Genomic DNA, 23,870 nt, shown 5'->3' on the forward strand with positions numbered 1-23,870 from the left:
CAGCTGTCAGTGATTCATGTGCCTGGTCAATATTTGCTGACATAAATCAGCTCAAAATGGATTCCTCTCCCTTCAATGCTATTTCTGTATAATTCTAACTGCTAATGAATTTGATCTGGGACATTTTCTCGTGTTACTTTGACAAGTAATGTCAGTGACTCCAACCACTGCATACTGTAGGTGGAATTCTTGCAACAATTCCTGTGTATATGCAGCATCAGGAATCATTGGCATTAGTGGTAGCAGTAGCATTGAAAGGCAGAGGGGCCTAGTTTGGTCTGTTAAGAGCTCGACTCTGACTGGGATGTAATGATTTGCGAATTAATGGCAATGAAGAGGATAGGAAAGTGAGAAAATGAATAGGAGATGGATAAGGAAAGCAACTGGGAGTAGAATTTTGGAGTGGGGAAGAAAGAGATTGTCAATATTAACTAGGAAAGAAGAGAAGAGCACTATTTTCATCTGAGGGAGTTGGACGGGAAAGAAAACTTGAAGTGAGTTGGAAAGAAGCAGTATATTAGCTGAGTAGGAAGTACAGCAAGTATGAACTGGAGGGTTGGTGGGGCAGTAGATTGCCAGGTTGAGTTAAGGGGTGTTTGGTGGGAGGAAAAGGGAGACCAGTGGTTGTGTAAACTGAAAGGGTTGAAGAAGAACCTGTCACAACCATTACCATCCCTGGGCATGCCCTGTTCCACTAGCAGTAGAGACCCACCAGAGGTGGTGGCACAGTTCGAATCATAGAATCCCTACAGTGCAGAAGAAGGCCATTCGGCCCATCAAGTCTGCACCGGCCCTTGGGAAGAGCAGCTTACTTAAGACCACACCTCCACCCTATCCCCATATTCCCACTCAACCTTTTTGACACTAAGGGGCAATTTATCATGGCAAATCCACCTAACCTGAACATCTTTGGACTGTGGGAGGAAACCAGCGCACCCAGAGGAAAGCTACGCAGACATGGGGACAAAGTGCAAACTCCAGTCACCCGAGCCTGGAATTGAACCTGGGACCCTGGACATGTGAGTGCTAACCACTGTGCCACTGTTGCACTCAGGAGGGATTTGCTCTGGGAGTCCTCAACATTGACTCTGGCCTCTATATAGTATCACTTCAAAGTCTATCACTAACCAGAGAGAAAAGCCTACCTAATTTCAGCCTCACCAATATGTGTTGTTAGTTTCTAATGGGTTCGGATGATGCACATTAAATACCTAGCAGTTTAAGGTAATAAAGTGAACAGGTCTTGGGTATTTATTCGTTAATTATATTCCGATGTTTATATAAACAAGGGAGAGCCAGCATTGGGTGTATGGACTGTACACGGAGAAGTAAGCCCTAAGCGGAGAAGTGAGCCCTGTGACGAGCAATAAATAGCTTCCACTAAAGCAACCTAGTTTAGTGTCTTTACAACCAGGCTTGCGAATTCCAATGATATTTGGTAGAAGAGGATGATTGCCAGAGAATGAAGGTTGGAGACTTATAATTTAATTCCAGACCAGAAGGCTGATATTGGAGTTAATTTTCTTTGAGAGAAGTTTGAAATTGGAGATTTGAAGAAAGATGAATGAAACTAGGAATAGGGTGACAGGGTATGATTTCCACCATTGTTTTGTGAAACGGAAACTTTATGATCAATGGAAAAATTAAGTCGATGTATGGTCACGGGTTACATATCTACCAGAAAGAAAGCAGGGGATGGCTCTAGCACCATCATTTCATGCCAGGGGAAAAACCAGTTGTACAGTGTTTTCTAACCTAGATCTGGAATTGGACAATGAAGAAGGTTTGAACATTCTCTTGAAATTTGTCGATAAATTGATGTGGAAGATGCCTTATTGAATCCCTATGAGTCTTGGTTCGACTTTGATAAATATAATAATTGAAAAAGTGGATGTATTTTCCATAGAAGAATATATCATGAAGTTTAACCGACTATATGTGAGATTGCAACAATTCCGCTTATGAATTTCTAAATCACCTTTAAATTATTGGACTGTGGTAGGATATCAAACATGGATACACTCGTGGTTTTACTCCGAGTTCGATTCAAAGAGAGAGAGACCCTTTGGAACAAATGATCGAAGCCTTCAAAAAAATTGGGAAAGAATTAATTTCCAGCTGCTTTTATGGCACAAATAGGCTCTTCAGTGACATTAAAGCTGGAGGATACAATACTAGCAACATTTTGAGACCATTTAAATATAGAGCACAAACATCTGTGCGAAGGAAGAATGACAAAAATATAAGGATACACATCTTTCTGGGATTATAACAGGCAATGGGAGTTGGGCAATTATGGAAAGAGGATGAACGCCAGGAGTAATGAAGTTGGTTAACAGGTGCTTCAAATGCACGGCTAAGTAAATGTGGAATGAAAAATGGGGTTTTTGAGGAAACATTTAACATGGAAAGGTACAAAAGGCGCGGAGGGTGATACTGACCCATCAGAAGGAATCGTATTGTTCATCAGAGGCTTCAGTCTGGTATTCAATATTCTAGTCGCAGATTTGTTCAGTTGTGTAGCTATAGATAGTGGGTGTACATCCACAGTATGTGTAAAGAACTGGCTAGAATGGATGGATTCTTAATGTAAGGAAAACCAAAGTAGTCAAAGAATATGACCATTTTACTTATTTCAACATGTTGAAATCGTTAAAAAGAATAGTAATTCCGTGTAAAACAGCAGCGGTGAATCATTTTTATCAGTACTGATGTGGTATGGAGTGAAGTACCTTTTACGTAAGACACCTAAAGGAAATTTGATCCGAAGCATGATATAAAGCGGTATAAATCCACAGATCAACCAAAGACAATTTTCACAGTCGAGACATTATTGTATTGCTTTAAGGCCTATCATCTTTGGCAGAAGTATCAATTACAGCTGGGGATAGGGATTTAAAGGAAGAGAAGCAAATTATCACCAAACTTCACTGACAATTTGCACATCTATCTGGCTGTAGTTTGAAGATTTTGTGAGAAGGATGCAGGGATACTGAATGAAGAACTTGTTGAGGATATTAATGGAAAATAAGATATTTGTAAAATGTTCAGGAGAATGCCATTATGACCACCGAGTGTTCCACTGGTGAGAGACTTTAATGAAACTGTAGCAATGGATCTCAAGGATGAGATAAAGAAAAAAAAAATTTTCTTGGATTTTGTAGGCATAGCAACTAGATTTAGACTGCCAACTGAAAATTTTAGCAAAGGCAAAAAAGTAATTATGAATAAAATAATGGAAAGATGGATAGAATTTACAGTGCTGAAGGAGGCCATTTGGCCCATCGAGTCTGCACCGCACCCCACTTAAGCTCACTCCTCCACTCTATCCCCGTAACCCCGCCTAACCTTTTTGGACACTAAGGGCAATTTATCATGGACTATCCACCTAACCTCCACATCTTTGGACCGTGGGAGGAAACTGGAGCAGACGCTGGGAGAACGTACATACTCCGCGCAGACAGTGACCCAATCCGACAATCGATCCTGGGACCCTGGAGCTGTGAAGCAACTGTGCTAACCACTGTGCTACGTGATAGGAAAGCACCTACTACATTCTTAATGGAGAATGGAGTAGAATTTGACGATGAATTCAGGAGTATGTGTGAAAATTTTAATATTGTAGCAATGTACACAGCAGCAGAAAGTCCGTAAATGAGATATGTGAGAGAAATCACGCCGTGATTGACAAATGTTTCAAAAAATCTTAGCTGACCACCGAAGGTATCTTCAACAATATGCGACTATCCCAAGCTTTGGAGGGGGCTACCATTAGTTCAATTTTTGCATATGAATGTCATGCATGCAGAGGGTGGGGGGGCTGTGGGGAGCATTTATTGAGGCGGAGGTTTCAGAAAGAAAATCAGGGAGCTTTGAGGTATTTAATCAGGCCATCAGAAATGAATTTCAAGCCCCGTATTATAAAAGAGAAGGCAGAAAGAATGGAGAGGCCCAGGAAATGTTATAGGTGCTGGTGGCAAATCGACAATCTTGCAACATGGTAACAAAACAGAGAGTACATTCCACATGGCTCACTGTCACTGATTACACATTGACGGAACCTGAAGAAGTAATGGAAACTGAAGATTCACCATGCACAGCATACACATGTATACTGCCCAACTACACAAAGGTTGTGGCAGAAGTGTCCTAATAGTAAGGTTAAGGGGGGGAGTTGTTGGGTTACGGGTATAGGGTGGATACGTGGGTTTGAGTAGGGTGATCATTGCTCGGCACAACATCGAGGGCCGAAGGGCCTGTTCTGTGCTGTACTGTTCTATGTTCTATGTTCTATAACGGGCTAACTGAGAGTACACTAAATGATAGTGAAGATCAGGATAGGTTAATTTGTTACCTAGATTAACCACTGAAATTTGGAACGAGGCATATGTCAAACCACCATTCCAGGAAGGGCAGGATAGGCCACAGGGAAATACAAAAACTGGCTGAATGTACAAGACATGGGGCACAATATCAGATCTATGGATCGGCAGATGGGAGTAAAAATGTGGGAAGGCATGCAGCATAATGCAAGTTCAGACAGTGGGTCCAGTGGTGATCACAGCCGAGGAAAAGATCAATTGCGAAGGGAAGTCCATTCACAGGAGGGACTGTTTGAGTAGCAGTAGTAGTCCAGATAGGGACAAGAGGTCTAGATGGGGAGATAGTTTAACAAGAGCGAGGACAGCACAAGAAGTAGGCGCCCCTACAGTAGAGAAGTTGAGTGGCTACAAACCAGTTGGATGGTAATTTGGTCAAGGAGGCAAAACAAAGAAGAATTTGGAAGTTGGAGAGAGTTTAGCGTTTCCACGGAAATGCCAGCCAAAGGACATCCCGCATTGTCCCATAGCTGGATATGTAGTGAGAAACCATTTTCTGATGGTATGTAAGCTAAGGCCAGACATATAGCTCAGATATTTGGGGAACAATTGAGTAACCAGGAAGTTAGAATAGACTCCCAACGGTGGGACACGGAAGGTTTGAGGATTTTCCTAGCATGTTTAGCGACACGCTTATGGGGATGAATTGATTAACGTCAAAGCAATACTTTGAGAAGGGATAACAATTTTAAGGCGAAGATTTCTTACATATAGACAGAAAACTATGGAAGCTAAATAAGTATGTTTTATGAGTTAAAGAGTGCATCCAGAGCACAGTATTTCTCAGTTAGGTCCGTTCCATTAATATTTCTCAGTTAGGTCCGTCCCACTATAAGCTGGCTGTCTTCAACTAAAAGCAGATCCAACAAGATTTTATTGGTACAATAAGGAAAAACTAGCAGTTATTTTCTTAATGTACGTAGATGGGTGGCGGATCTGCAAAACTTAAGAAATTTGTTGATGGATAAAATTATGAAGGAATTTAAAATTGGAATTCAGGCTTCTGGAGCTTTTAAATTTATAGGTTATACTTTAGGTGGGTTGGGAATATCCCAAACTCAACAGTTTTACCTCGACAATATTAATAGGATCCTGATAAATAGGCCCATATCCTCACAAAAGGAAGATTCTACAATCAAGAAAGGTTGCTCATTATGGTTTCCCTTTGTGTTGTTCCTCGTGTCTTAATAAAGCTCGCAGTCTCAAGTGTGGAGAAGATGCTTTATTGTGGGTTCGTTCAGTTTCCAGAGCTCGACCTAGAACTACCTTCCAGTGCTAACTACCAGCTTTGCTTGCTGTGTGTGCTTACCAGCCCGCCTGCTGTGAAGAGTGTCTTCCACTTCCTGTCCTGATCTATTTATATGGCTCTCCCGTGCTCCCTCTAGTGGTCGCTCAGTTGTGTTGCATCTGGTTAACTTGTGATCACCACATCCCCCTTTTTCTCTTAACATATTTTCTGAACATCGTTAAAGAAAATTGTACATCCTGTCCCAGTGTATTTATAGCTCTCCCGCTCGTGTTTGCTCTGTTGTTTTGTATCTGGTCAATCTACGATCACCACATCCCCCTTTTTCTCATTACATAGTTTCTGTACATCATTAAAGAAATTTTATACAAAACAGTAACTTATGATATGCGTATCTATACAAGTGATGATGCTATTGCCTTAGTTAACAAAGCCAATGTATTTATATGTCCAATCTTAATAAAAACATTTATGAGTCCAAACTTGATGAATTTGTTCAGAGCTTTTTTTTTTCTTTTTTGTTGTTGATGACGTGGTGATATTGATATCGCAAGTCCGCTGTTAATGTTGTTGGTGTTCCTTGTTATCTTAAGTACCCAATGCGTCATCCCGAGTTGTCTGCATGGTCACATCACTGATGTTGACTGGCATGGACTTTTTTTTTCTGTGCTTGTGGTGTTGATTTATTGTCTCATCCGCCTTGGATGCTGGTGTGCTTGCTCGTTCTGGAGCAGACGTGTGTTTATGCGATTCGTCGTCATCCCATGACATGTTTGTAGTCTTGTCATCGTTTTGCCATGCGCTGTGGCATTGTCCGTCATGTGCCAAGTAGTTCCATTGTGTACAAGTCGTTGTTTCATTGCTGTTGTTTCTGTCGTTCTTGTTTTTGTTGTTTTCGTTGCCGTACTTGTCGCTGTTTTTGTCGTTTCCGTCTTTGGTGTTGGCACTGTCGTTGTTCCTGACTTTGTTGTTCTCGTTGCCGGTCTTGGTGCTGTTTTTGTCGTTTCTGTCTTTGGTGTTGTCGCTATCTTTGTTCCTGACTTTGTTGTGTTTGTTGCCATTCTTGTTGTTTCTGTCCCTGTCGTTGTCGCTATCTTTGTGCCTGACGTTGTTGTTTGTCTTGTTGCGCTTCATGTTGCTTTTATTCTTGCTGTTGTCATTCTCGTTTCTGCTGTGCTTCTTGCTATCGTTGTTTGTCTTGTCGCGCTTCATGTCGCTTTTCTTCTTGCTGTTGTCGTTCTCGTTTCTGCTGTGCTTTTTGCTTTTGTTGTTTGTCTTGTCGCGCTTCATGTTGCTTTTCTTCTTGCTGTTGTCGTTCTTGTTTCTGCTGTGCTTCTTGCTATTGTTGTTGGTCTTGTCGCGCTTCATGTTGTTTTTGTTCTTGCTGTGTTTCTTTTGACTTTTGTTTTTCTTGTTATACTCTGTGAGTGTCCCGAGTGGATAATTTGAGTCATTGAGCATTCCGTCTTGCGAGTGGTGCGAATGATCTGATGTTGCATCGGTGCAGGTGACATCAATCAGTTGTGGAGAATTGGATTCCGCATCTTTGCTTTCTTGGTGCTCGTCTTCCGGAGTCAAAGTCTTCTTGATTACATTTGACGCGGTGTCTGTGGACTCTCGGCGCTCCTCTTCTGGAGTCCAAATCTGCATGATTTCAGTTAACGTGGTTTCTCTAGACTCTTGGTGCTCCGCTTCTGGAGTTAAAATCTTCATGATTTCTGTTGATGTTATCTCACTGGACTCCAGGTGCTCCTCTTCTGGAGTCAAAATCTGCATGGTTTCTTTTTGTTTGATGTCTCTGGACTCCAGGTGCTCCTCTTCTGGAGTCAGAATCTGCATGGTTTCTTTCGGCATTGTCTCTGTGGACTCCAGGTGCTCCTCTTCTGGAGTCAAAATCTGCATGTTTTCTTTTGGCGTTGTCTCTCTGGACTGTTGGGTGGCCCGACTCTGTGCTTCTGTACAGACAAGCTGAGAACTGTCAGTCTCACTGTGATCCTGTACGTCGAGTGCGAGCACCTTGTCACTGTTTTCGCTCTGTGCTTCGGTACAGACAAGCTGAGAACTGTCAGTCTCACTGTGATCCTGTACGTCGAGTGCGAGCACCTTGTCACTGTTTTCGCTCTGTGCTTCGGTACAGACAAGCTGAGAACTGTCAGTCTCACTGTGATCCTGTACGTTGAGTGTGATCACCTTGTCACTGTCTTCGCATGCAGTGGGCAGAGGTGCATTGTCTTCTTCTTGTTCCTGTGAGCGTGTTGGACTTTCATAGTCCGCTCTTTCTTCTTGTTCCTGTGAGCGTGTTGGACTTTCATAGTCTGCTTTTTCTTCTTGTTCCTGTGAGCGTGTTGGACTTTCATAGTCCGCTCTTTCTTCTTGTTCCTGTGAGCTTGGTAGACTTTCATAGTCTGCTTGCGGTTGCTCAGGTACAGCGGGTTTACCTTCATGGTCTTGTTCATGCTTGGTGTCCGCCCGGGAGTGTTTGCTTGCATCCCTGTTGGCGTCTTTCATCACTCGCACTGTGGAGCCTGTCATCGCTCGCTCCGTGGAGTCTTCCTGTGCTCTCTGTGTGGCGTCGTCTTCGTCTTGGGTATTGCTGTCATCCAATGTATCGACGAGCTGCCATGGCACCATGGTGTTGGATTCATCCACCATGAGTAGAGTCGTGTTGAGCTTTGCAACGGTGTCGCTGATGCTGTGATCAGCATGTCCAAATAACTCCTCCATGTCTGAGTAGTATTCTTTGACACCCATTTCACCTTCGTTGGCTTCTTCTACCACGAGTTGATTCGTGTTGAACTTTGCGACCGTGTCGCTGATGCTGTGATAAGCATATCCGACTGACTCAGCTGTGTCTGAGTAATATTCTCCGAAAACCAAATCATCCTGGTTGGATTCTTCTACCACGAGTTGATTCGTGTTGAACTTTGCGACCGTGTCGCTGATGCTGTGATAAGCATATCCGACTGACTCAGCCATGTCTGAGTAGTATTCTTTGAAAACCAAATCATCTTGGTTGGATTCATCTACCACGAGTTGGTTCGTGTTGTGCTTACCAGCCCGCCTGCTGTGAAGAGTGTCTTCCACTTCCTGTCCTGATCTATTTATATGGCTCTCCCGTGCTCCCTCTAGTGGTCGCTCAGTTGTGTTGCATCTGGTTAACTTGTGATCACCACACCCTTAATTTGCTCTGTTCTAATTACCTTTGCCCAAGAGTCTCCAGGTATCTTTCTGATACCACCACAAGGTTCAAAGCTGAATACTGATCAATGACTCAATACACCAGTTAGTAAGTTTGAAATCAATGCACATTTATTTACACACACAGTCAATTATTACTCATGCATAAACTCTACTCGCTAAACTACAACTACTACTAAAAGCTTATACTTAGCTTCGAGTGCCCACTCAGTCAGAGGAACAATGGCCGTTGTCCGGTTCTGATACTGTTGGCTTCGAACTGGTATAGAATAGTAGCTAGGAGCGCCTATCTCGTAGCGTGCGTTGACCTTAGACTTACTTGGCTGGTGCTTGGCGGCCTCTCGTCGCCGAGAGCCAAATGCCAAGATGAAGGTAACATAGAACATAGAACAGTACAGCACAGAACAGGCCCTTCGGCCCTCGATGTTGTGCCGAGCAATGATCACCCTACTCAAACCCACGTATCCACCCTATACCCGTAACCCAACAACCCCCCCTCCCCCTTAACCGTACTTTTTTAGGACACTACGGGCAATTTAGCATGGCCAATCCACCTAATCCGCACATCTTTGGACTGTGGGAGGAAACCGGAGCACCCGGAGGAAACCCACGCACACACGGGGAGGATGTGCAGACTCCACACAGATAGTGACCCAGCCGGGAACGGAACCTGGGACCCTGGAGCTGTGAAGCATTTATGCTAACCACCATGCTACTGTGCTGCCGAAGAGGAGTAAGAGTAAGAGAGCGAACTGACCTTGGGGACTATGTTTTATAGCCCCCAGGGTTTCGCGCCCTTCTGGGCGGACCCGGGACTTGGCCCCAATTAATTGGACCATGTCCCAATCGTTTGTATCGATTCTCTCCAATAACGGGGTAGTTCCCCGATCGTTGGGTGGGCTCTAGGTAACCGTTGGCCTGCCTTTGTTTTAGCCTCCACTGGCGCCGGGGAGTCTGTCCTGGTACCGATTGTTTCATGTTTATTTTTTGTCCCCGGAGATAGCTCATTACTATGCTAATGGCTTGTAGTTTCAGTTGTGTCTGGGTTCTGCAAGTTCCAATCCACAGGAAACCTTGCACCTGCTTGTTTTCTACTCCTGTCCATTTTTCCCTGCACTCTTTGCGAGTATCCATTTTGGAATCGGGACGTGGCCGCCCCAGGTGGCTACAGTTGATGGATAAAATTATGAAGGAATTTAAAATTGGAATCCGGGCTTCTGGAGCTTTTAAATTTATAGGTTGTACTTTAGGTGGGTTGGGAATATCCCAAACTCAACAGTTTTACCTCAACAATATTAATAGGATCCTGATAAATAGGCCCATATCCTCACAAAAGGAAGATTCTACTATCAAGAAAGAAGCAGATTAATTAAGAAGTTTAATTGGGCAATTAAACTACTTGTGCAGACATACTAGACGTGCATGCCGTGATGTTTTCGAGTTGAGCACCATGCTGGAATATACCACTGTTGAGGAAGTGCTATAAGCAAATAAGGCATTGAAGAAATTAAGTTCAGAAGAATCTACACTCAGATTTCCAGACCTGGGTGACATTTTTAGTGATACCTCACACCTTCCTGTTGTTTATTTGAGTGCAGCAGAATTCATTATATTTTTAGTGGGAAGAAATGATGAATGTTGCCCATTAGTGTTGGAATCAAAGAAAATAAAGAGCGTAGTTAAAAGCACTTTACCTGCACAGGCGTTTTCACTGGTAGAAGAGACAGTTAAGGCCATGTATTGATTGAGTATAGGTATTTTAAAGAAACTCCTATATAGGGACAACCTGATAGAATGCTAACCTCTCGGACACAGTCCATTTGACAAAGAATGTTACAGAAAAGAGGTTAAGGTTTGATCTTGTGAGATGTTGGAAAGGAAAACAATTTCAAAACTATAATGGCAAGTTACCAGTTGTCATCTTAGTCATTTTTGTTTTCAAGACCGGGAGGTGGTGGCGGCAGAAGGTAGAGAGCGGGTATGATATGCGGAATGTTTTATGCAGGATGTTAAAGATTTATTCTATAATAACGTGTGATCATTTTGCATCTTATTAATTTTTTGCATATTGATTTATTTTAAAGAAAGGAGGGAAATCTTGTCATAGAAACGTAGACAATAGGAGCAAGAGTAGGTCATTTGGTCCTTTGAGCCTGCTGTACCATTCATTATGATCATGGTTGATCATCCAACTCAGTAACCTGATCCTGCTTCCCGTCAAAGGGATCCTTTGATCCCTTTAACCCCAAGAGCTATATCTAACTCCTTCCTGAAAATATACAATATTTTAGCATCAACTTCTTTCTGTGGTAGAGAATTCAACAGGCTCGCCATTCCTTCACTCCTTCACTGTCGGTGGGGCAATGTCCTGGAACTGGGACTAACCATATTAAGGACTATCTTCTCAGGGGAAACTCTCCGCTGGTTAGAGTCATACCTGGGACAAAGGAAGATGGCTGTGGTGAGTGGAGGTCATTCATCTCAGTTTCAGGACATCACTGCAGGAGGTTCTCGGGTAGCATGGACCCTCTTATGGACTGATCTGATCTCTTCACATATCTTCTGTACTGAGTAGTACTACACTCCTGCATGCTTCATCCGATGCCTGTGTCTATGTATTTACATTGTGTATTTTATGTTTGCCCTATGCATTCTTTTCATGTATGGAATGATCAGTCGGAGCTGTACGCAGAAAAATACTTCTCACTGTACCTCGGTACACATAACAATAAACAAATCCAAATAGTCTCAAAGCCCCAACCGTCTTCAGCTGCTTCATCATAAGATCAGAAGTGGGGATATTTGCAGATGACTCCTCAGATAGTGAAGCAGTCTACGTCCAAATGCAGCAAGACATGTACAATATCCAGGCTTGGGCTGACAAGTGGAAAGTTACATTCGTGCCACACAAGTACCAGGCAATGACCATCTCCTGCAAGAGAGGATCTAACCATAACCCCTTGATATTCAATGGCATTAGCATCGCTGAATCCTCCATAATCCTCCATAATCAACATCGTGGGGGTTACCATTGATCAGAAACTGAACTGGACTAGTCATATTAATACTGTGGCTACCAGGGCAGGTCAAAGGCTAGGAACCCTATGGCAAATAACTCACCACCTGATCCCCCAAAGCCTGTCCACCATCTATAAGGCACAAGTCATGAGTGCAATGGAATACTCTCCACTTGCCTACATGAGTGCAGCTCCATCAATACTCAAGAAGCTCAACACCATCCAGAACAAAGCCTGCTTGGTTGGCTCCCCCTTTCACAAACATTCAATCCCTCCACCCCCGACGAACAATGGCAGCCTTGTGTACCAACTACAAGGTGCACTACAGGAACTCGCCAAGGTTCCTTAGGCACCACTTTACAAACCCACGACCACTACCATCTAGAAGAACAAGAGCAGCAGATACCTAGGAACCCCACCATCTGGAGGTTCCCCTCCAAGTCACTCACCACCCTGACTTGGAAACATATCACCGTTCCTTCGTTGTCGCTAGGGCAACATCCTGGAACTCCCTCACTAACAGCACATTGTATGTACCGACACCTCAAGGACTGCAACTCACCACCACATTCTGAAGGGCAACTAGGGATGGGAAATAAATGCCTACCCCGCCACGACCACTCCCGTAAATGAAATTTAAAAAAAATCCTAAATGGTTTACCCTGTATCCTTGGACCATGGCCCCTGTTTCTGGATTCCTTCGCCATCGGAAGCATCCTTCCTGCATCTACCCTTTCTAGTCGTGTTAAAATTTCATTGGTTTCTATGAGATCTTCCCTCATTCTTCTAAACTCCAGTGAATGTATTCCTAACTGACTCTCTCCTCAGTCCCACCATCCCAAGAATCAGTCTGATAAACGTTAGCTGCACTCCCTGCAGATAAGGAGACCAAAACTGCACACACTATGCCAGGTCTGGTCTCGTTATCCTATGAAGGCCAACATACCATTTGCCTTCTTTACCACCTGCTGCTTATTTTCAGCGACTGGTGTAGAAGGACACCCAGATCTCGTTGCACATTCCCCTCTCTCAATTTATGGCCATTCAGATAATAACGTGCCTTCCTGTTTTTTGCACCAAAGTGGATAACCTCGCATTTATCCACAGTATATTGCACCTGCCATGCATTTTCCCAATTAGTCAACTTGTCCAAATCACACTGAAGCATCGCTGCATCCTCCCACCCAGCTTTGTGTCACCTGCAAATTTGGAGATATTACATTTAGTTCCCTCATCTAAATTATTCATATACTTTGTGAAGAGTTGGGATCCTAGCACTGATCCCTGGAGTACCCCACTGGCCACTACCTGCCACTTGGAAAAATACCCATTTATTACTACTCTTTTTCTTGTCTGCCAACTAGTTATCAATCCTTCTTGATACGCTGCACCCATGTGCTTTAGTATTACATGCTAAACTTTTATGCGTGGCCTTGTCGAAAGCGTTCTGAAAGTCTGAATAACCTCATCTATCGACTCCTCCTCATCAACTCTACGAGTTACATTCTGGAAGAATCCCAGTAGATTTGTCCAGTATTATTTTCCTTTTGTGAATCCATGCTGACTCCATCTGATCCTGCCACTGTTTTCCAAGTTCTCTGCTATTAAATCTTTTGTAATGGCTACAGCATTTCCCCATTACTGATCCCAGCCTGACTGTCTATAGTTCCTTATTTTGTTGCTTGTTATGCTCTCTCCTTAATTGGCTCTCTTTATGGCGGTTAATATGGTCAGCGTCCTTAATTCTAATTATGTTTGCTGAAGAGTCGCCAGGTATCCTTTTGATACTGCCACAAGGTTCAAAACCGAATACTGATCAAAGACTCGATACACCAGTTAGTAAGTTCAAAATCAATATTTATTTATTTACACACAGTCAATTATACTCATGCACAAACTCTGCTAACTAAACTATCACTACTACTAAAAGCCTATACTTAGCTTCGGGTGCCCACTCAGTCAGAGGAACAATGGCCGTTGTCCGGTTCTGAGGCTGCTGGCATCGAACTTGTATAGAATAGTAGCTAGGAGCATCTATTTCGTAGCGTGCATTGACTTTGGACTTACTTGGCTGGTGCAGCTGCTAGGCAGGTCTCTCGCTGCTGAGAGCCAAGGCCAAGAAGAACGATTCTGCTTGAGGGCTTCATTTTATACCCAAAGGGGCTTTGTGCGCTTTTGGGCGGGCCTGGTCCCAATTAATTGGACCATATCCTGATCATTGGTATCGATTTCCTCCAATAAAGGGGTGGCTGCCCTGATTGCTGGGCGCGTCCTAGGTAGCCGTTGGCCTGCTTTGTTTTATTCTCCACTGGCCCCGGGGTGTCTGCTTTGGTATTGTTTTCTTAAATGTTTTTCTTTTGTCCCCGGAGATGGCTCATTAGTATGCTAATGGCTTTGCAGTATCGGTCTTGTCTGGGAGCTGCAAACTCCAATCAACAGACGAACCTTGCACCTGCTTGCTTTCTCAGCATTGTCCATTTTTCCCTTCATTCTCTGCAAGTGTCCATTTTGTAATCGGGACGTGGCCACCCCAGGTGGCTACGCTTTTCACTCTACCTCCCTTTTCAATCGGCAGGAGCTGTTCCAGAGTCTATAGAATTTTGCAAGCATCCACTGTTTCTTAGGCCACTTCCCAAAGTACTCTGCTTCGTAGATGATCAGGCCCTGGGGATTTATCACCCTTCAACACCATCAATTTCCCCAACACATTTCCCTACTCATACTGATTTCCTTCAGTTCCTCCCTATCATCTGGAAACTCCGTTGATGAAAGCAGTAGGAAATCTCACTCATTCTCTCTAAAGCCAAACTTGACTCCAGCAAAGTACAGTTACCTGAACTTCAAATAACCTCCAGGATTTTAATAATCTTTATTTTAATAATCTTTATTATTGTCACAAGTAGCTATACATTAACACTGCAAGGAAGTTACTGTGAAAAGGCCCAGGTCGCCATACACTCAGGGAGAATTTAGATTGTCCAATTCACCTAACAAGCACGTCTTTGGACTGTGAAATTAAACCTGAGCACCCGGAGGAAACCCACGCAGACGCATGGAGAACGTGCAGATTCCGCACAGACAGTGACCCAAAATGGGAATCAAACCAGGGACCCTGGAGCTGTGAAGCAACAGTGATGACCACTCTGCTACCGTGCCGCTGGTTTAAAGGAAACGAGCTAACATATGTTGTAGATCGTTCAACAATCTACACAACTTCTAATTGAACTCTAATGTTTAACGTTGCTTACTCCTGAGGTCCGTTGGCGTGTCTCATATTTTTTGTCGGGTTTCGTAACTAATAAACCTTTTCTTTGACTCAAGAAAATCTGGCATGATTGTCCCTTCATTGAAAAGTAAGTACATTTGGATTAGAAAAGGTATTTAAGTGGGTTAGCCCTGCTGCCTCACGATGCCAAGGTCCCAGATTCGATACTGGCTCTGGTTCACTGTCCGTGTAGAGTTTGCACATTCTCTCCAAAACCCAAAGATGTGCAGGCTAGGTGGATTGGCCATGCTAAATTGTCCCTTAATTGGAAAAAATGACTTGGGTACTCTAAAGGTATTTATGGGGAGAGGAGGAATACATTTTTAAAACACCTTTGTTGCAACCAACCAAGAGATCTGAATAAAGGGGAGCCAGTTCACTCTTCCTCATCTAGTCATGTCATAATTGATGGGGAATTTCATCAACAGTGATCAGTGAATAATAATATGCTCACTGCTGCTCAGTTTGGGTTCCACTAGGGCCTTTCTGCTTCTGAACACAGTACAGCGTGGTTGGAATGGACAAAAGAGCTGAACTCGAGGTGAGATGAGAGTGACTGCCCTTATCACCAGGGCAGCATTTGACTGAGTGTGGCACAAAGAAGCCCAAGCAAAACTGAGGTCGATGGGAATCAGTGAACAAAACTCCACTGGTTGGAGTCACAAAGTAAGATGCCGGTTGTTGTTAAAAAAAAACCTTGGAAGAAATTGCGACGTGTTGAATGAGCTATAACTGGGTTTCTAACTGTACTGATATAATTGCTGCTGGATTACTTTACTGTCCTTGAAAAATTAATTATATATTTGCGACTGTCAAATTTTCCCACTCATTAAACAAAATCATTTTTTAAATATAAAAAAAAATGATATTACAGTTTCTATAACCACATGTGTCTATCCCAATCATTTATTTCGCTTTTTGTAACATTTAATTACAAGTGAAAAAAATCAGTGCTTCACTTCGTGGCTTGCTGTCTGAGAATTCCCGAGTGTTATTGGTTAATTTGCTATCTGATGACATTACTGTTGCTGGGCACCTGAAGATCCCCTTTGCTTGTTGTCAGTTTCAAATGTACATCATGAATCAATGCCACAGAGTTCTCTAGATCTTCGTGTGCAGCTGTCTTTGTGGTCAGCAGTGAGCACATCACTTTGTTGCTGAGCTCAAAATGCAAGACAATCTGCCTTTCCAGATGATAATTAAATTCGTGAAAATTCTCTCACCATCCAATTTTATTTTAATTTCCTCTGACCAATCTTCAAGGATACAATATTTTCAAACTTCTCAATAAAATTGATCTGCTGCAACCTCCACAAACAAAAGAATAAAGCTAATAAGCTTTGTGTAGCATCAGGTCTACTTAGATGTTACTAAACACTGAGTCAACATTGAGTTTTTTCCAGTGATTCCCTGCGTCAATTGCAACTGTCAAGTGCTCTGCCTGTTAATATTGTTTATTTGATAGCAGACTGGCCCAAGAACATTGCCAGACCATAATCCAAAGCAGCAAATGGGTGTGTTCCTGGAATACCAATATGATGGTTGAACATATCATCGAGGAGGAGGGTCTTTCATTGTTGAGATGTGTCCTCCGAATACACTGCTGTTTGGATCATGAAATTCCTTCTCTGTTTGGCATTTACCTGTAGTCTGTAACATAGTAGATGCTCAACTATATTGCATTCTTGTTCTTGGTCCTCATGGTAATGAACAGAGGAAGGAGGATTCTCACAAGTGAACGCCAAAGCTCTGAGTTGTTAATAACCTTACAGAATGACCCATCCCTCCCACTGACCACATATTAATTCTCCTGCATGATCTCCATCCAATGGCACCCGCCCATTTGGAGTGGTCCTGGATGTCTCTTTCCGCCCCCACCCGACATGCCCTGCCCACGAACCCGGCCGCAGTGGGGGTTCCTGCTCACTGAACCCCACACCCTGTACTGCAACCACCCGCGCATAATGCTACCTGGAATGCTCATCCCCTCCCCGATATACACACACCCACCCTCTGTTTGAGGTGATGAACCCGATGCTGAGGTCTAGTCCCTGGGTGTTCGGACGTTGCCCGCTGAATCCGTGATGTTGCCTCCTTCAGGCACAATGTCCAGACATCACAGTCTGAATGGGATTCTAGGCAATAACTTCCACATGCTACATAGCTTGCCTACCACAGTGTTCCAACCCATGAATGTGGCCCCTCCCTTGTCTGACAGCAAAGATGGCAACTTACCTCTGCGGTGTCCCGAAACAGCCCTTCCACCAGCCTCACGTTTTTAAAAAGTACTGATCAGCACCTGCGTGACCACTTGCTGGGGAGGCGGTTCGATCACGGTAGGTCGCTAGATAGGGGGTCGCTTCCATTCATTTTACGGAGATTGGGCTTAAGTGGTGTTTATTGGTTTCTCGCCACACTATGGCACACTCCTGAATTTGCCAATGGGAGCCAGCAGGTTAGATCGGCGCCAGGCGCGGTTCTTGATTTTGGCCTCTCCCTCAATTTAATGGCCTCGCTGCGCTTGTGGTCGCCACCGGGGGGGGGGGGGGGGGGTCGGTCTTTGCCGCTGTCTCCGCTCGGTCCCCGCTTTGGTCCATAAGACATAGGAGTGGAAGTAAGGCCATTCGGCCCATCGAGTCCACTCCGCCATTCAATCATGGCTGATGGGCATTTCAACTCCACCTACCAGCATTCTCCCCATAGCCCTTAATTCCTCGCGACATCAAGAATTTATCTATCTCTGCCTTGAAGCCATTTAGCGTCCCGGCCTCCACTGCACTCCGCGGCAATGAATTCCACATGCCCACCACTCTCTGGCTGAAGAAATGTCTCCGCATTTCTGTTCTGAATTTACCCCCTCTAATTCTAAGGCTGTGCCCACGGGTCCTCGTCTCCTCGCCTAACGGAAACAGTTTATTTGCGTCCACCCTTTCTAAGCCATGTATTATCTTGTAAGTTTCTATTAGATCTCCCCTTAACCTTCTAAACTCCAATGAATACAATCCCAGGATCCTCAGCTGTTCATCATATGTTAGACCCGCCATTCCAGGGATCATCCGTGTGAATCTCCGCTGGACACGCTCCAGTGCCAGTATGTCCTTCCTGAGATGTGGGGCCCAAAACTGGACACAGTACTCCAAATGGGGCCTAACCAGAGCCTTATAAAGGCTCAGTAGCACATCGCTGCTTTTATATTCCAACCCTCTTGAGATAAATGACAACATTGCATTCACTTTCTTAATCACAGATTCAACCTGCATGTTTACCTTTAGGGAATCCTCGACTAGCACTCCCAGATCCCTTTGTACTTTGGCATTATGAGTTTTCTCACCGTTTAGAAAGTAGTCTATGCTTGGATTCTTTTTTCCAAAGTGCAAGACCTCACATTTTCTCACGTTGAATTGCATCAGCCATTTCCTGCACCACTCTCCCAAACTGTCTAGATCCTTCTGCAGCCTCCCCACTTCCTCAGCACTACCTGCCTGACCACCTAACTTCGTATCATCGGCAAACTTCGCTAGAATGCCCCCAGTCCCTTCATCCAGATCATTACTATATATGGTGAACAGCTGCGGCCCCAACACTGAACCCTGTGGGACACCGCTGGTCACCGGCTGCCATTCCGAAAAAGAACCTTTTATCCCAACTCTCTGCCTTCTGTCAGACAGCCAATCCTCAACCCATGCCAGTAGCTCACCTCGAACACCATGGGCCCTCACCTTACTCAGCAGCCTCCTGTGTGGCACCTTATCAAAGGCCTTTTGGAAATCCAGATAGACCACGTCCACTGGGTTTCCCTGGTCTAACCTACTTGTCACCTCCTCAAAGAATTCTAACAGGTTCGTCAGGCACGACCTCCCCTTACTAAATCCATGTTGACTTGTTCTAATCCGACCCTGCTCTTCCAAGAATTTAGAAATCTCATCCTTAACGATCGATTCTAGAATTTTACCAACAACCGAGGTTAGGCTAATTGGCCTATAATTTTCCCTCTTTTGTCTTTTTTTTTAATAAATTTAGATTACCCAATTATTTTTTCCCATTAAGGGGCAATTTAGCATGGCCAATCCACCTACTCTGCACATTTTTGGGTTGTGGGGGCGAAACCCACGCAGACACGGGGAGAATGTGCAAACTCCACACGGACAGTGACCCAGAGCCGGGATCGAACCTGGGACCTCAGCGCCGTGAGGCGGTTGTGCTAACCACTAGGCCACCATCTTTTGTCTTGATCCTTTCTTGAACAAGGGGGTTACAACAGCGATCTTCCAATCGTCTGGGACTTTCCCTGACTCCAGTGATTTTTGAAAGATCTCAACCAACGCTTCCGCTATTTCTTCAGCCACCTCTCTCAGAACTCTAGGGTGTAGCCCATCGGGGCCAGGAGATTTGTCAATTTTAAGACCTTTTAGCTTTTTTAGCACCATCTCTTTTGTAATGGCAACCATACTCAACTCAGCCCCCTGACCCTCTATAATTTTTGGGATATTACTCATGTCTTCCACTGTGAAGACAGACGCAAAGTACTTATTAAGTTCTCCAGCCATTTCCTCGTCTCCCATCACTAGCCTTCCGGAATCAGTTTGAATTGGCCCAATGTCTACTTTGGCCTGTCGTTTGTTTCTTATGTATTGAAATAAACTTTTACTATCATTTCTTATATTACTGGCTAGCCTGCCTTCATATTTGATCCTCTCCTTCCTTATTTGTCTCTTTGTTAACCTCTGTTTGTTTTTGTAGCCTTCCCAATCTTCTGATTTCCCAGTGCTTTTGGCCACTTTATAGGATCTCTCTTTTTCTTTGATACATTTCCTGACCTCCTTTGTCAGCCATGGCTGTCTAATCCCTCCCCGGATAATCTTTCTTTTCTTGGGGATGAACCTCTGTATAGTGTCCTCAATTATGCATACAAACTCCTGCCATTTTTGCTCTGCTGTCTTCCCCACTAGGGTCTGCTTCCAGTCGATTTTCGCCAGTTCCTCTCTCATGCCCTCGTAATTACCTTTATTTAACTGTAACACCATTACATCCGATTTTGCCTTCTCTCTTTCAAACTGCAGACTGAACTCAACCATATTATGATCGCTGCTTCCTAAGTGTTCCCTTACTTTTTTTTTATAAATTTAGATTAGCCAATTATTTTTTCCAATTAAGGGGCAATTTAGTGTGGCCAATCTACCTACTCTGCACATTTTTGGGTTGTGGGGGCGAAACCCACGCAGACACGGGGAGAATGTGCAAACTCCACACGGACAGTGACCCAGAGCCGGGATCGAACCTGGGACCTCAGCGCCGTGAGGCCGTTGTGCTAACCACTAGGCCACCGTGCTGCCCTAGTGTTCCCTTACTTTAAGATCTTTTATAAAGTCTGGTTCATTACATAGCACTAGGTCCAGAATAGCCTGCTCCCTTGTGGGCTCCATGACAAGCTGTTCCAAAAAGCCATCTTATAAGCATTCCATGAATTCCTTTTCTTTGGATCCACTGGCTACATTATTTACCCAATCCACCTGCATATTGAAGTCCCCCATGATCACCGTGACCTTGCCTTTCTGACATGCCTTTTCTATTTCCCGGTACATGTTGCGCCCCTGGTCCTGACCACTGTTAGGAGGTCTGTACATAACTCCCATTATAGTTTTTTTGCCTTTGTGGTTCCTCAATTCTACCCACACAGACTCCACATCATCCGACCCTATGTCGTTTAGTGCCATAGATTTAATTTTGTTCTTAACTAACAAGGCAACCCCACCCCCTCAGCCCACCTTCCTGTCTTTTCGATAGGTTGTATATCCTTGGATGTTTAACTGCCAGTCCTGAAGCCCCTGCAGCCATGTCTCAGTGATGCCTACCACATCATAATCATTCACGATGATCTGTGCCATTAGTTCGTCTACTTTGTTACAAATGCTACGAGCATTCAGGTAAAGTGCCTTAATGCTAACTTTCTTATCATTACAGATATTGGAAGTCCTAAGATGTCCAAAGTTATCCTTCCTTTTTGTTGAATTCCTAGTCTGCCTCAAGCTTAAATCCACCTGCCTACATGTTATCCTCCTGCGTATCTTGGCATTTAACTCCATGCTCCCTGTCGCTTTCACTTTCCCTTCCCCCCAACTCAGAAGTTTAAAGTCCTACTGACCACCCTATTTATCCTCTTCGCTAGAACACTGGTTCCAGATCGGTTCAGGTGGAGACCGTCCCAACGGTACAGATCCCCCCGGTTCCAAAACTGATGCCAATGTCCCATGAAGTGGAATCCCTCTTTCCCACACCAATCCCTTAGCCACGTGTTTACTTCCCTAATTTTCTTGTCCCTATGCCAATTGGCACGTGGCTCGGGCAGTAATCCGGAGATTATGACCCTTGAGGACCTGTATTTCAATTTTCTTCCTAGTGCTTGATAGTCCCCGAACAGGTCCTCCACCCTAGCTTTACCTATGTTGTTAGTCCCAACGTGGACCACAACAACTGGATCCTCCCCCTCCCGCTCCAATATCCTTTCAAGCCGGTCAGAGATGTCCCGCACCCTGGCACCGGGCAGGCAACACACCATGCGAGACTCCCGATCCGGCTTGCATAGGATACTATCTGTCCCCCTAATTATAGAATCCCCTATAACAACTACTTGTCTTTTTACTCCCCCCTCTTGAATGGCCTTCTGCACCATGGTACCGTGGTCAGCTGGCTCATCCTGTCCAGAGCCCTTTTCCTCATCCATACAGGGAGCAAGAGTCTCATACCTGTTGGACAAGGTCAAGGGCTGAGGCTCCTGCACTCCTGAACTCAGGTTCCCCCTGCCTGCCTCACTAACAGTCACACTCTGAAGTCCCTGATCACTTACTGAATGTGAATTACTTAATCTCCCAGGTGTGACTGCCTCCTGAAACAAACTGTCCAGGTAACTCTCCCCCTCCCGGATGTGCTGCAGTGTTTGAAGCTCAGATTCCAGATCATCAACTCTGAGCTGGAGTTCTTCCAGCAACCAACACTTGCTGCAGATGTGGTCATTGCCATTCACAAGGGGAATAGCCAGCTCCCACATCATACAGCTACAGCACATCACCTGCCCAGCCATCTCTGATTAGTTAATTAATTTATTACTTTGTATAAATTTCAGTTTAAAAAAAAACTTGGATACCACTGCTATAGTCTTTTTCGGGCCGCCGCTCTTCTTGCCGTGCGTTCTGAGGGTGGGGGGGGCAGTCCGGCTGGTTTGCACGCTTCGGTGCCCAGTCCGGCGCAACATGGCCATTAAATCGCGCCCAGAATGTTCTGTTTGAAATTGTTGCAAGTTAATAATAATTGCTTATTGTCACAACAGGGCTTCAATGAAGTTACTGTGAAAAGCCCCTAATTTCTCACTTCATGTTATATCAGCCTTTCGTAACTTGTTTATGTTAAGAGTCCCCACATGGACGCTGATGGCAACCTCAGCAGCACCTCTTTTGACCCTGCAATGTCCCTAAATTGACACACTGTATATCAGCCATCCAGTACTGAATGAGCAGAAATTTTCAATTAAATATCAAGAAGACTGAAGGCATTAACTTTTGTACCTACCACAAATTCTGTTCCTTAGCCACTGACGTCATCCTTCCCCGGTCAACTATCTATATCTGATGCAGATTGCTTGCAACCATCTTCTTGATTTTGACCCCAAAATATGTACCTGACCACATCTGCGCCATCACTAAGTCGTCCTGTTTCTACCTGAATAGCATTGCCTAGCACGGCTCCTGCATGAACGTCTCTCTGGAAATCGTCATCCATATTTATGATCCATAGACTTGACTATTCACATGCACTTCTGACCGGTCTCAGCATAAGCTCATCCAAAACTCTGTTGGCCATGTTATAACTTGCACCAAGTCCTGTTCATTTAGCACTCCTAATGTTCACGTTGGCACTTGGCTAAGAAATGCCTCAGTTTTAAAATCCCTCCATATTCGCCCTATATCTGTAACCTTCAGCCTTACAACCCTGTGAGTTATTTGTGCTTCTCCGGTTCTGGCCCCATAAACATCAGAATTTTAATAATTCCGTTACTAGCTGCCGAGACCAGAGCTCTGCAAGCCCTGCGTAAACCTCTCTGTCTACCTATTTTTTTTAATAGGTGCCCAGTGCGGCCAGTTTGCGCACTTCGGTGCCCAGTGTGGCCGGTTTGCGCACTTCGGTGCCCAGTGCGGCCAGTTTGCGCACTTCGGTGCCCAGTCCGGCCGGTGTGCGCACTTCGGTGCCCAGTGTGGCCGGTTTGCGCACTTCGGTGCCCAGTGCGGCCAGTTTGCGCACTTCGGTGCCCAGTCCGGCCGGTTTGCGCACTTCGGTACCCAGTCCGGCCGGTTTGCGCACTTCGGTGCCCAGTGCGGCCAGTTTGCGCACTTCGGTGCCCAGTCCGGCCGGTGTGCGCACTTCGGTGCCCAGTGTGGCCGGTTTGCGCACTTCGGTACCCAGTCCGGCCGGTTTGCGCACTTCGGTGCCCGGTCCGGCCGGTTTGCGCACTTCGGTGCCCAGTGTGGCCGGTTTGCGCACTTCGGTGCCCAGTGTGGCCGGTTTGCGCACTTCGGTGCCCAGTGTGGCCGGTTTGCGCACTTCGGTGCCCAGTGTGGCCGGTTTGCGCACTTCGGTGCCCAGTGTGGCCGGTTTGCGCACTTCGGTGCCCGGTCCGGCCGGTTTGAGCACTTCGGTGCCCGGTCCGGCCGGTTTGTGCACTTCGGTACCCGGTCCGGCCGGTTTGCGCACTTCGGTGCCCGGTCCGGCCGGTT

General features: G+C 44.9%; 1 protein-coding gene across 3 annotated transcripts in view; it reads left to right on the plus strand.

Annotated features, from left to right (window-relative positions):
- Positions 1–23,870, plus strand: part of atxn10 (ataxin 10) — a 281,641-nt gene that overhangs the window by 27,136 nt on the left and 230,635 nt on the right. The gene's annotated exons all lie outside the window — the stretch shown is intronic.

The sequence above is a fragment of the Scyliorhinus canicula genome, chromosome 20 (genome assembly GCF_902713615.1).
Source record: "Scyliorhinus canicula chromosome 20, sScyCan1.1, whole genome shotgun sequence".
NCBI lineage: Eukaryota > Metazoa > Chordata > Chondrichthyes > Carcharhiniformes > Scyliorhinidae > Scyliorhinus > Scyliorhinus canicula.